The sequence below is a fragment of the Pan paniscus genome, chromosome 16 (assembly GCF_029289425.2).
Source record: "Pan paniscus chromosome 16, NHGRI_mPanPan1-v2.0_pri, whole genome shotgun sequence".
NCBI lineage: Eukaryota > Metazoa > Chordata > Mammalia > Primates > Hominidae > Pan > Pan paniscus.
Window position 1 is genome coordinate 5,421,846 of NC_073265.2, and position 14,434 is coordinate 5,436,279.

Consider the following 14,434-nt stretch of genomic DNA (forward strand, 5'->3'; position numbering starts at 1 on the left):
CATGCTACTTACATACATGTGTATAGTCATGTATATATACACATGTGTATATGTATATTACATTTATACACATACATTTTTTATATATTAATAGTGATTCTCAGTGGTGGGATTACAAGTGATCTTTATTTTCCTTACATTTAAAAAAATTCAGTGTATTTTTACAAATAATAAAATATGTTTTAAACAATCATTAATACCTTTTTAGAAAAACAGGATGAAGTTGTCTATTACGATCCATGTGAAAGTCCAGAGGAACTTAGTCATTGACTGTGGTGGGGCTGCAGGACGATAAGAATTTGGAAGCGAAAGAACTCAGAAGGCAGTGCCAGCAGCTGGAGTCTATTAAACGGGGCAGGATCTGTGTCAAAAGAGCTTCTCTCCAGAGTAGAAAGGTGGGTACGCTCAGAGCGGCTTTCTTTTCTTTTCTCTTCCAGAGATTTATTCTTGTATGAAGGATAAAGAGGTATTGAAATAAGGTTTTTACCAACACAGTGATTAATTTTTTGTGTGCTTATGAACTTATCCATGGCTATAGTTAAAATGATTTTTAATATTTTTCTTAAAAATATTATTTTTTTCTTTTGGGTTTTAAGCATTTAGCAAATCTCAAGGTTTTAATTTATTCATTCAACAACTATTTGTTGAATTCCCACTGCATACACAGGCACTTTATTTTTATTTTTTTTGAGACAGAGTCTTGCTCTGTCACCCAGGCTGGAGTGCGGAGGCATCATCTTGGCTCACTACAACTTCCGCCTCCTAGGTTCAAGCAATTCTCGTGCCTTAGCCTGCCAAGTAGCTGGGTTTACAGGCACGTGCCACCACGCCCAGCTAACTTTTGTATATTTTGTGGAGACGGGGTTTCGCCATGTTGGCTAGGCTGGTCTTGAACTCCTGACCTCAAGTGATCCGCCCACCTTGGCCTCCCAAAGTCCTGGGATTACAGGTGTGAGCCACCACCCCTGGACCACAGGTACTTTAAAAACCACAATAAGTAGAAACTCTATTTCTAATAACTAGCTATAACAATTCTAAATATATTTTACTGTAAATTATTGAGTACACAAAACAATTACAGATAACAATATTCAGCTCACCTCAGACCTTGTATTTGGTGATTTTTTTCTTAATTTTTAAAAATCCATGAATACATAAAAAGATAACACTAAGAAATTTAATTTTTTCTGACAGAAAAGGAAGCTTCTATATATCATTTTTATGTAGACTTTTATGTGTATTTACTCATATTTACTATACTTTCCTCCCTTTTTTTTTTTGATGCGCAGTCTTGCTCTGTCTCCCAGGCTGGAGTGCAGTGGCGTGATCTCGGTTCACTGCAACCTCCACCTCCCAGGTTCAAGCGAATCTGCTGCCTCAGCCTCCTGCGTAGCTGGGATTACAGGTGCCTGCCACCAAGCCTGGCTAATTTTTGTATTTTTAGTAGAGATGGGGTTTCACCATGTTGGTCAGACTAGTCTTGAATTCCTGACCTCGAGCAATCCACCTGCCTCAGCCTCCCAAAGTGCTGGGATTACAGGCGTGAGCCACTGTGCCGAGCCTACTATACTTTTCTTGTTAGAATTAAGAAAACATGAAAATTGTGACTTTTGTAGCTTACAAAAATGTTAATTACTCTTCCATGTAAATACGAATACTTAAAAAAAGCTTGGCTAGGTGCTGTGGCTTATGCCTGTAATCCCAGCACTTTGGGAGGTTGAGGTGGGAGAATCACTTAAGGCCAGAAGTTCGAGACCAGGGACAACACAGTGAGACCTCATCTCTGTGGTGCGCATGTATAGTCCCAGCTACTCAAGAGGCTGAGGCAGGAGGATTGCTTGAGGCCAGGAGGTTGAGGCCTCAGTGAGCTGTGATTGTACCACTGCACTCCAGCTAGGGTGATAGAACAAAACCCTGTCTCTAATAAAAATTAAAAATAAAAAAATGTGTTAAAAGAGTATATTCTTTGCATGTTCGTGTTTAAGAATTGTACTTCTGGATTTAGGAACTGTTATTCAGAGGATTTGAAGATCTACAGGCATTTGCCCTTTGCTCCACATTTCAGAAAACCCATGAGCCCCAAGAGGAGTCTCCTTTGGCACTCCCATGGTGCTGTGGATGAACAGATGCCTCCACCTCCTTGGCAGTGTTATATGTATATGTATATAAAATGCTCCTGTGCCTTCTCTTATCCAGACTTGGAGCATTAACCTTCACTCTCAAGATATAATCACTCCCCCTACCCCATTTAGAGAAGCTCTTTCCACTGATTCTGGAAATGTTGGAATTTGGAAGGCACTCGGTTAATAGAATGGTAGTTGAGGTGAGCTCTCAACTTGGGTTCAGATCGCAGTCTGGCCACTTAGGTAGTAGTCATGTGACATTAGGCAAATTACTTAAATCTCTTTTGGGCTCACAGTTTTCTCCTCTGTTAAAAGAGGATGATAGACCAGGCACGGCACCCGTAATCCCAGCTACTTGGGAGGCTGAGGCAGGAGAATCGCTTGAACCCAGGAGGCAGAAGTTGCAGTGAGCCGAGATCATGCCATTGCACTCCTCCAGCCTGGGCAACAAGAGCAAAACTCAGTCTCAAAAAAAAAAGATAGTGGTAATAACACAAATTTCATGTGACGATAAAGTAGCATAAGGCATGAAAAGTACTTATCATTGAAGCTAAAACCTACTCAATAAATGTTAGTATTATCTGTGAGTATTACTGTATTATTTTTTACATAGATTAAGGATTTTATGTACATATAGCATATTATATATTGGTATAGTGAGTGGTTAAGCACAGGTGAAACACAGTTATAACAATTTTTCAGGTATTTGTAGGTTGCTCTGCATTTGTAGGTATGCTTGGAAATGTAATTAGTATTTATAATGTTATGGGGAAATGTGTTTAAAACAATCACATTAAAACATTGTTGGGACACATCCCATTTAAGAATGGGGGCTGCCTGTGTGTCCTCTCATGGTTGGTGGATTGTTTTCACCTCTTAAAGCACTCTGCTGGGAACAAATTATTTCCATAAGCAGCCAGGCAACTCTCATCATAGACTGTGGAGGAGAGTACCATTGGGCCGCACCAGAACTAATATTAATGAATGCCTTACACTACGCCCAAATGCAGTGCTTTCTTCTTTTAACCTTTTATGCTATACCAGGGTAACATTAAAAACCATGTAGGTGATTTGTATTATTCCACCAGGATCAGTGCAAAGAAAATCATTGGCTCAGATTGCAACAGGCTGAAGAAAGCATAAGATATTCTCGTCAGCATCACAGTATTCAGATGGTGAGTGTCCTCCGAAGGAAAATGTTCTATGTTTGTGTAGCGTGACATGCAGGCCTAGACTTGTGGAAACTGGAGTTGCGCTGCCCTGGACCTGCAGCTGTCAGCCAATTCGCCTCCAGGCCTGCAGTCTGGGCGCAGTCTTGGGGTGGTAATGTTGGGGTACAGCCTCTTTCTTTGTCAAGACATTTTTATTGTATGCCACGACATTTTTGTAATGTTGAGCAATTTACAAATATACATCTGCTTAAATATAGAAAAGAGACAAGATAAAAAGGAGCAAAAGAAAAAAGAATGGATCAACCAAGAAAGTCAAACACTCCAACGATTGAGAGCATTTAAAGATGTAAGTTCTATAAACAATCACCTCATCTACACTTCTGGGGAAATAAATGAAGACTGCTCTAAAGAGGAAAGTATTAAGAACAGGTCATTCAGAACATGAAACATTTAAAAAATAACATTATTTCTGGTATATCAATAAAAAGCAACAACAAAAATAGAATATCAGTGATTCAAAACCCATGATATAAAATAACTGCTGTTTTTGACATCACAACACGCTTGGGTTCCTGCTCTGCACTCTTCACTGAGTAGTCCTTACTGGCACTGGTGGTTTAGATTGGCAGGGAAAACTGAAAACTGTTCAACTCCCTTGACTTTAGCTGGCATTTCCTCTCATTTGTAATAAACAATTCTTTAAAATGTTATCCAGGCAGCATTGTGATATAAGTGTAGTGAAAGTGCCCAGTTAAAAGTAAAATGTGTTGTTGTTTTTTTTTTTGATATCTACAACTTTCTTTTTTCTTTTTTTTTAAAGTATATACTTAAGAGGATGATGTTATTTTTTTATGCCCTCTGTTCCAGGCCTACATTTGTATTTCCTCCACAAAATGATCCTCAGTCTGTAATTTTTGTTCTATTTGACTTTATTATTAGAGATAAATTCCTTTAATTAAAAAAAGCTACTATGAAGATTGAAAAAATAATTTTTTGCTTTTATTTTTAATTGACACATAATTGTACATATTTATGAGGTATAGTGTGATATTTTGATACAGGTATATAATGTGGAATGATCAAATCAGGGTAATTAGCGTATCTATCACCTCAAACATTTATCTAAAGGTAAATAGGTTTTTTAAAATAATGTAAATAGGGAGTCCGGCACAGTGGCTCATGCCTATAATCCCAGCACTTTGGGAGGCTGAGGTGGGCAGATTGCTTGAGACCATGAATTTGAGACCAGGCTGGGCAACATGGTGAAACCCCAGCTCTCCTAAAAATACAAAAATTAGCTGGGCATGGTGGTGCATGCCTGTAGTCCCAGCTACTTGGGAGGAAAAATACCAATTGTGCACATATTTTTGTAAAATTATACATAAACACTTTATTTTTTATGTCATTCTAAATAATTTTTTGTATGTTTCTATTTCCAAACGTTGTTTGGTAATATATAGAAATATGATTGATTTTGTTTATTGAGTTTGCGTAAAACCACATTACTAAACTCGCATATTGAGCATTTTAATAGGTTATTTTGAATACTTTTACATAGACTGTTGTCTGAAAATAGAAACAGGTTTATTTCTTCCTTTCTGATGTGGATGTCACTGATTTTTTTTCCTACATTACTGATCTGGCTAGGACTATCAGTATAAAGTTGAATATAAGTGGTAAAATCTTTGTATTGACAGTGTGTTATCTCTGCACAACCATATATGTATAAGAGCGCTCAATAAAAAGAATAAAGAGGAAAAAGCACTGGATCTATACCTATACAAAACAAGCTACCAGCAGAGCCCACTGGGAGTGGTCATGATATAATCAGGAATGTTATATTCACAGGTTGTAGATCTGCATGTGAGAGGAGGGTTTGCAGATAGCAGATTCTAGAAAAGTTGTCTAATCAGACAGTAAATGCAGGTGTTGAAGCACTGAACAAAAATAAGCTGCTTTAATTACTCATAAGAGGGAAGTACAAGTCATTATTCCATCTGCCAATTTACAGACTGTAAGATACCCTTTAAAAGTAGCAGTAAGTAAACTCTTCATAAAAGTTAGACTGTATGACAAATCCACTGCCTTTCTTCTTTTGCAGCAGGGCCTTTCTTTTTAATGACTATTTTTTGTTTTTGGAGATGAAGTCTCTGTCACCCAGGCTGGAGTTCAGTGGCCTGATTGATCACTGCAGCCTCGACCTCCAGCTCACATAATCCTCCTGCTTCAGCCTCCTGAGTAGCTGGGACTACGGGTGTGTGCCACCATGCCTGGCTTTTTTAAAAAAAAATTTTGTAGAGTTGGTGTCTCGCTATGTTGCCCAAGCTGATGTCAAACTTCTGGATTCAAGCACTTCTGCCCAAAGTGCTAGGATTATAGGTGTGAGCCACCGTGCCCAAGCTAGTGACTATTTTTGAAAAAAGAAGCACATTACCCTCCCTTGTTAATCACTTATGTACAAAAATGTATGTTTTGCTGTTGATCTGTTTTAACTCTTTCTACATAAATAACACATTTGTACATGTATATGTGCAGATATAGTTATGTTAAAATTATGTTTAAGTGATGTTTACTAAACAGGATAAAATTTTGTTTGGAAAATTGAGATGTGAAATTTTATCTAGTTAATCTATAGTCCTTTCCCTTATGGTGTCCAGCTCTATGCAGGCTCTGCCTCACTCCAGATTATGTAAATATCAATTCATATTCAAATGAATTTGAAATTTAGCTTTCAACATTTGCCTTTTCAATTCATCTTGAAATTATTGTGGTAATATTATTTCCTGTCCACTAGCATACTTTTTAATCCCAACAGTAAAGTTTCTGAAAAGACCACTAGTTCTTCTATTGAGCAGTTACTGATACCTTGCCATTCAAGGGAGGATAGATGCCCACAGCCCCTCTCCTTCAACCACATATGTCCAAGTAAAACTAGTATTTCTTCTTTTTAAAAAGATAGACATAATTATTTTCCATATTATTGAATACATTTCTGTTGTAACCTCAGTTCTACTCTTCAGAATCCTTTGTTCGATTTTCTTGTAGTTGATTTGATGATCCCACTCACACTTTCCTACCAGTTGTTCCAGAGACAATGGGCTTAGTCACACAGTGGGGAGACACGTTTGTGGGGGTTGGGTGGAAGTTCTGGTTCAGGTCTTCATTCTCTGTTCACCATCATTTATGATGATGCTGTAACTCACATCTGCTCTTTGATGAGAAGTCACACAAGTAATTGCTAAATTAACCTGTCAGATCTAACCATCATTCAGCTATGTCTCACTGAGCCTTTTCTGGACAAATCGTGTTCTCAAGAATATTTATGTGACTTTATCCTTTGTGCAAAGGCTATAGGCAACGGAAGCGATAGGGGAAGTATGTGGAAGGTTGACCCACATAGCTGTTTCCATATACAACTTTTCAATCTTCTTGATTTCTGCTTCTCTTCCCAGTTCTTATCATCCATAGTGATTTTTGGAAAAACTGCCATTACATTGGCATTGTGAGTACTCAGAGTGGTGTGTCTCTTCTCCTTAGCTAGACTGTCAGGACAATTCTATTCGCTTTCAGACTTCCAAATGTCATCACATCTTATTAGTGCCTGACCTCCTTTTCTCTCATTCGCAAGATATTCATGGCTCCTTTTAAATAGGATAATGGCCAAATGAAAAGTGTGTTATTTTCTGAAAAAATTGCTGAAAGGTGAGGAAAGTGGCAAATGTATTTGCTTATAAAATTTTTAAGGAAAAAATTATGGTTGAAATGAAAGTAAGGATATTTTCATCCAATTACCTCATTCGATTATCATAATCAAGGTCAGAGAAGAAAGAAACTTCAGTTCAGCCTTTGCTAGAAGCAACTTGCAACAAATCACACATCTACTGACTCTGAGATTCGTCCAGTGATAGCAGCAATGTTCCACATATCACATGGTATACTGAAATATAGCAATTAAAATAGTTTTCGATGCAGATCAAGCAGTAATTACTTTTGCCCAGAAATCTTAAAAAATAAATTGTATGTGGAGAACAGGAAGCTTACGAAATTAGGGTGCCTTTTAATCTTTGCAGTGACAATTTACCTTGCGCTCGCAGTGACATTTTCTAGATTTTAAAAATCAACGTTTTTTATTTTTATTTTTATTTATTTATTTATTTTTTTAAATCTGCTGGCCCTTTTGCTTTTAGCAGCCACAGACTTCTTGGCCTCTCAAATGCCCGGATGCCTGAAACTTCTGAAGAGATACTGCCTTCAGCTTCTTCTCAGTCCCAGCACGGTGTGAACACGTAGCTCCAATGATGCCTCTGCTTGCTTCAGCCTGCTGGTGCTTAATTAGGTGCTTATCCTAACACCTTAGAACATACTTTCTGTAGATGGTTTAATTCCAACCATCATATATGCTTTTTCTCAGATTTTCTCCAGCTTCTCAAAACTTCCCTGTAAATGAGGCCTTGTAGGCAGCTTTCTTGCTATGACCTCACCTTCCATTCAGCACAGAAACAGCATCCATTGCTGTTATGCAATGGATAAAACTGTATAACAATGGTTATGGTTTCATATCTTTAATGTTACTGGGAGACTTTACTCCTGGTCTTCTCCTAATCAATAGGCCAGTCTTCCCCTCCCCACTCCCCCATTTTTAGCCATCTAATTTTATTCCTTACATTCGTTCTTATAAAGGCAAAAACCTGGCTGGGCACGGTGGCTAATTCCTGTAATCCCAGCGCTTTGGGAGGCCAAGGAGGGTGGATCATGAGGTCAGGAGATCGAGACCATCCTGGCTAACACAGTGAAACCCCGCCTCTACTAAAAATACAAAAAAATTAGCATGGCAGCGGGCACCTGTAGTCCCAGCTACTCGGGAGGCTGAGGCAGGAGAATGGCGTGAACCCGGGAGACAGAGCTTGCAGTGATCCGAGATCGTGCCACTGCACTCCATCCTGGGTGACAGAGCGAGACTCCATCTCAAAAAAAAAGGCAAAAATCTTTTTTAGCTTTCTCTTCAGAATGGTTAAAATATATTGGCAACGAAAACAATTTTTACAAATGATTTAAAACACAAATTATTTGCTTATTATTTTTCACACTAATAACAAAGAATATAGACACTATATATGTTCCAATCACATTGATCATGCAGAAAATATTCTTTGGTACTGGTTTTCCTTTGATCACAAATAGATATGAGGGCAAAATGTCTTATCACTTATTTACAAGTAACTGATGGCCAAAATGGATAATTGTCATGATAGAAGTTATTGACACTGGCTGGGTGGGGTGGCTCATGCTTGTAATCCTGGCACTTTGGGAGACCGAGAAAGGCGGGATCACCTGAGGTCAGGAGTTTGAGACCAGCCTGGCCAACATGTAGAAACCCTGTCTCTACATAAAAAAAGTAAATAAATAAATAAACACTCTTTGGTTTTGGTGGTGGGCACCTGTAATTCCAGTTACTTTGGGAGGCTGAGGCAGGAAAGAAGTTATTGATACAAATATTTGCAAAAATAAAAAGTTATTTGATACCCACAAATAATTCCAGAGTATGTCCATGTGCTAATTTGTAAATAGGAAGGAAGTTCTTATTTTGAAACTTGCAGCCTGGAAAATATTTATAAGATTGTTATGACATTGATAACTGGAGTACTTCCTATATCAACTTACTAGAATTTTGGAGACTGACTTTAAAATATAATAAAAAGGGAGAGACAGGGAATTGAACTTCCTTCTCATGTTTTTTACAAATTTTACAGGGAGCCAGAGTCTCATTTATGTAATCACAGATTTATTTTACAACTTTGGACTTGCAAAAATATGCCAAAATTTGAATGCCTTACCCATTTTTTTGGGAAGCAGCTAAAATATGTAATGCACTGACCTTTTAATGTTCACTTTGGTTGGTTAATGGTTACACCTTTACAGCTCAGTCAGATTGTAAACAAGGGGACAAAACTGAATATATAAGGTCAGAGAAGTATAGTGACAAAATTTATGAACCCCTATACATTTCCTATGAATAAAAAATGATTAAAATTCATACGTTTTCTTTTTAAATATATACATAAGAAACATCAAAAATTAATTCAAAGCATATATTAGCAAATATATTCTTAATTTTGTCTTGAATAACCTTCTTTAGGTGTACCTTTTTCTACAAAGTTATGTCTTCATTAAACATTTTTCAAATTATTAGTAGTATTATTTTTAACTGATGCTTCATATTTTATTTCCCCTCTGCTCTCCCATCCCACCCTTGGTGATGGTTGTGCCCATCTGAGCATTTCGGGGCACATGACCGTAAGTAAATCTTGAGAGAGGAGCGGAATTATTGTCTAAACAGTAACAGAAGGGGATTACCTGTAAGGATAGCATAACTGTTGTGCAGGAACAGAAGCTGCCCAGATCTTCTTGGTGGACAGTGCATAGAAAGAAGACTTAGAATTATGGAACATCTGTCCCCCCAACCACCCTTTCCCACCCATCCCCCAAACCCCCACTCCCACCCTATTCCCCGCCCAATTAATAGTGTTAACGAAAGGTTAATCTAACTTTTTTTTTTTTTTTTTTTTGACGGAGTCTTGCTCAGTCGCCCAGGCTGGAGTGCAGTGGCGCGATCTCTGCTCACTGCAAGCTCCACCTCCCGGGTTCACGCCATTCTCCTGCCTCAGCCTCCCAAGTAGCTGAGACTGCAGGCGCCCGCCACCACGCCCAACTAATTTTTTGTATTTTTTAGTACAGACGGGGTTTCACCGTGTTAGCCAGGATGGTCTCCATCTCCTGACCTTGTGATCCGCCCGCCTCGGCCTCCCAAAGTGCTGGGATTACAGGCATGAGCCACCGCGCCCGGCTTCCAGAATATAAAAAATGAGTTCCATGACGACAGGGCCCTCACTGAGCTGGCAAGCCCCTCCATGGATCACCGGCACCAAGGCGCTGTCCAAATCATTCATGTACTGCGAGGGAAGGGGCTGGCCATTGCTCCCTGCTTGATAGCCAGCCTGATCTGAGTCAGGTGTCACACGTAGTCCCAGTTTGGTCATTCCATCTTCCTTCAGAAGCTTCAGGAGCAAGGCAAAAAGCCTTGGCAACATGCTCAGTCAATCTACTGTGATCTGTAGGATCACGGAGGCAATTGTGCTTGTCATCGTTTTCTTGTAATCCCAGCACTAGGATTTCTAGGAAATCCTGGGAATCGTTTTCTAGAAAAAACACCTCTGTCCATATGATGACTTTTCCATTTGCTTTATATTCTGATCCATGGAATATCTTCACATTTGTTATAGTCTCCATGGACTTCCCATCTATAGGACTTACGACACCCTTGCTAACGTTCTTGTCATCATCCACCCACTGGATGTGGATGCTCCTGGGGATCCTCCGCGTCTGCCTTCCCACAGGTGATGGTGAAGTCCCTCGTCTCTAGCAGTGCCTGCCTCAAGGAACCCATGTTCTCTGCAGTGATCTGGACCATAACGCCATCTTCCACAATACTGGACTTGGCAAGATATCCAGAAGAGGATTTCAGAGCGCCACCGAACACAAAAAAACTGCTTTGAGTTTGCATATAGTTACAGTAGTACTGAAAAATCCTCGCAATTTAGGTTTTTGTTTTCAGTTTTGTTTCTCTGTTTTCTGGTGCATAATGACTTAATAAATATTCATTTAACAAAAATTGAAATCTCAAAGGTACATATAAATAAACAATATAAATAACCATCCTTATTACAGTTAACTTTGTGCTTTAAAAAAAAAAAAGGCATCCAAAGAAAGACAGACGTATTCATGCAATAAAATCTCAGCAATCCCTGCAATAGTCTTCCAGAATTATCAGCCCTCCCATCTTAGTCTGGACAGAATGAAAAAAAAATTAGTTCTCTCGTGTTATTCTTTGAGCTCCAACTAGGAAAAATTACTGAAAACAGCTGGACGTTACAACTGTTTTGGGCAGAGAAGTCACACTGTTCAGGAGGACCCCATAGTAGAAACTGTTTTAAAAAAGTTCTTTTTACTTGAAATTACACAAGAAAGCAGAAAATGACATTGCAAAAAGGAAAAAAGTATAGGCAGGAACATTGTTACAGAAGCCAGGTGACAATGAGAAGTAGAGAGTAGAAAGCAATCAACCCTTTTGACCATTGAGAATGAGGAAAGTAGAAATTCAATGGCTCATGGATAGCAGTAGTCACTCACATGTCAATAATAGGGATTCTGAAGAGTCAGACTTATGCATACACAGAGCATCTCTACCGCATGCATGAATTGTGTGTGAGTTTGGTGATAATGAAGAGAGACAAACTGCTGCATCAACTAATATACTCTGGGAGTGAAGAGCAGGATAAAAAAAAAACTGTAGAGACCACTACTCTAGGTCATTTAAGTATTTTAAGGAGAGAAAAATAACGTAATAGAAGAAAGTGATAACTATCTGGAGTGGTGGGATGGGTGGCTTCTGACACAGCTCCCATGTTTCTGATTCCACCTCCCGATATCTTGTATTATCTCCCCTTCTTGAGTATGAGCTGGACCTGCTGCCTTGCTGCTAAGAAACAGAATTCAACAAAAGTAATGCAGTGTTACTTCCTTGGTTAGGTAACAAGGAACTATGTCTTGCCCCTTGCTAGCCACCCCCAACTCTTGCTGGCATTCCCTCTTGCCCTCTCGCTTGCTTGCTTTGATAAAGAGAGTTGCCATGTTGTGTGATGCTTTGTGGAGAGGCCCACGTGACAAGGAACCAAGGGAGTTTACAGCACAACACCTGGCACAAAACTAAAGCCAACAACTATGTGAGTCTGCAAATAAATTATTCCCTGTCCAGCCTTAAGATGACTGCAGACTTTTAAAAGAGTGAGAGTCAGAGGCCACAGCTAATCCACATGTGGATTCCCACCAACAAAAATTGAAATAATGTGTGTTTTAAAATGCTAAGTTTGGGGGTGATATGTTACATATAAATAGATAAATAATAAAGATGGTTTGGCGTGGAGATAATGACAGAAAGGAATTCGACTATTTTAATAGTCCAATGAAGAGGTATGAAAGATCTGAATTGGGATGGTAGCAGTGTGAATGATGTAAAAGATAAATGTGAGATTCTATAAAGTAAGATTTTATAGGACCTACCAATAATAGGGGTGAGAGGAGGATAGAGAGATGGGAGAGAGAAAGGGAGGGGGAAAGAGAGAAAAGGAGAGGGAGAAGTGGTAAATGAACAAGATTTTTAGTTCAAGTCAGTAGGAAAACCACTGGCAGAGTTGTTTTATTTAAGCATTAACAATTACTTTCCGAGCAACTGTGATGTGTAAGACATTATGTTATCTGTACTAGACACTGAGATGAACCCTCAAAATGGTGATGCCCTCAAAATGGTATAGTGCAAAGTAGAATGTTGTGAAATTTTTCCTAATGGAGAAATTCGTCCAATTAGCATTTGAGGAAAGGTATGTGTGAGTTGGACTTTGGATAGTAACATACAGAGATTAGCATTAGAAAGGAAGCAAAATATTTCATTAGACATATAAAGAAGTCAATAGTTTATTTTCACTAGATTGCAAGCATATGAAAAAGACAACGGGAAAATGTGTCTCAATTGTCAGCCTAAATTTAACATCTTATTCTGTAGTGAAATCACAGGACAAGTAAATAGATGTCTTGCACTTAGGACAAATTATTTAAGTTTGTTGAAGAAATGAGATGATTGATTTTATTTTTAAGTAATAAGTAATGTGAGAAAATCTGCAATCAGTAAGATTTATGTAGATCCAGGCTCAACAAACTACTGCCGATGGGCCAAATCTAGTCTGCAGCTCATTCATGTAAACAAAGTTTCATTGGAATATAGCCATCCTCATTCATTACGTAATGTCTATGGTTTTGACAGAGACTGTGCCACCTGCAAAGTCAAAAATATTTACTATCTGTCCCCGGACAGGAAACGCTTCTCAATCCCTGGTCTACATCATAAAATGGATTTGAGTAGAGAGAAAGAAAAAAAAACTCATTAAAACATATGGGGTGTTACTGCCTTAAACAAGTAGTATACTAACAATAGAAATGGAAAGGAAAAGTTGGAGTGTGCATGTGGGTATGCATCTGTGTGCATCTGTGTGTATGTGATGAAAACTGTTTAAATGCAGGGTACAATATAGAAGAGGAGGCCGTCGTGGTGCTTAGATGGCTCTGAACTGACAGTCTCCTCCGTTAATATTTAAGCACAACTTTGGAGGAATAAGTCTTTCCACTCAACTCTTAAGTGGTTTAATCAACTGGCCATATTTTTTTCCTAATGGTTAGAAAGGATAAGTTACTCAGAAGGAAAAGTAGTATTGATTGAGAAAGAATTATAATGGAAGTGGGGGGTGATTGCATACTTCTAGGAAAGCTGGAGGGAACAGCTAAAAAACAGTATGATACTGAACACTTGGATGAAAGCATGAGTGAAAGCAGGTGAGAGCAGCCCTAAAAGGAAGCCAGTTTGCACCAAAAGTAAACACTGGTTTTCATGCTGCCTCTTGTATATATGTATCAAAAGATACTGGTACTTAATGTATAAATTAGAATATTAATTTTTTAAATATGAATTGAACTTATATGGGGTTAAAAAAAATCAATTATTTAAAAACATCACCAGGTTCCTTTTGTTGTTTAAATTCTCTCCTGATAGAACTAAATAGGGGTCTCTTAAACAGGGTTCAAGAAGCAGAAACATACATAATGGTACTCAGGATTCAATGCATTAAAGATTAATATTCCTTGAATTAGAAGAGCCGAACTAAGCATCCAAACACCAGATATAGGTCTAGAATAGCAGATACATCTAAGTAGGTTTCAACTGTCTAAGGGCACATGCCTGGTGCAGGGACATGAACAAATTGTGAGTAAACAGGGATAAAAGCCCTATGAGGGATGTTTAACATTGAAATGTATAAAGTTTTTATTTAATCACAAAGTTTTCTATATTGGCTAAAATTTTATAATGATAATGAATTATTCATGTGAAAATTAAAAACTATTTTTTTGTATTTTTAAAGAAAAAAGCACAAATACACCCATAGAACACTGTGAAATATTATCTTTCACAATGTACACCAGGCCAGGAAATTATTGGGCTAATTTGAGTCTCCAACAAAATTTTACTTTGTGAAG

The 14,434-nt window shown here is 38.3% G+C and overlaps 1 pseudogene; it reads left to right on the forward strand.

Annotated features, from left to right (window-relative positions):
• The window catches only part of LOC100980483 (WASP homolog-associated protein with actin, membranes and microtubules-like), a 55,078-nt pseudogene that overhangs the window by 21,481 nt on the left and 19,163 nt on the right, over positions 1-14,434 (forward strand).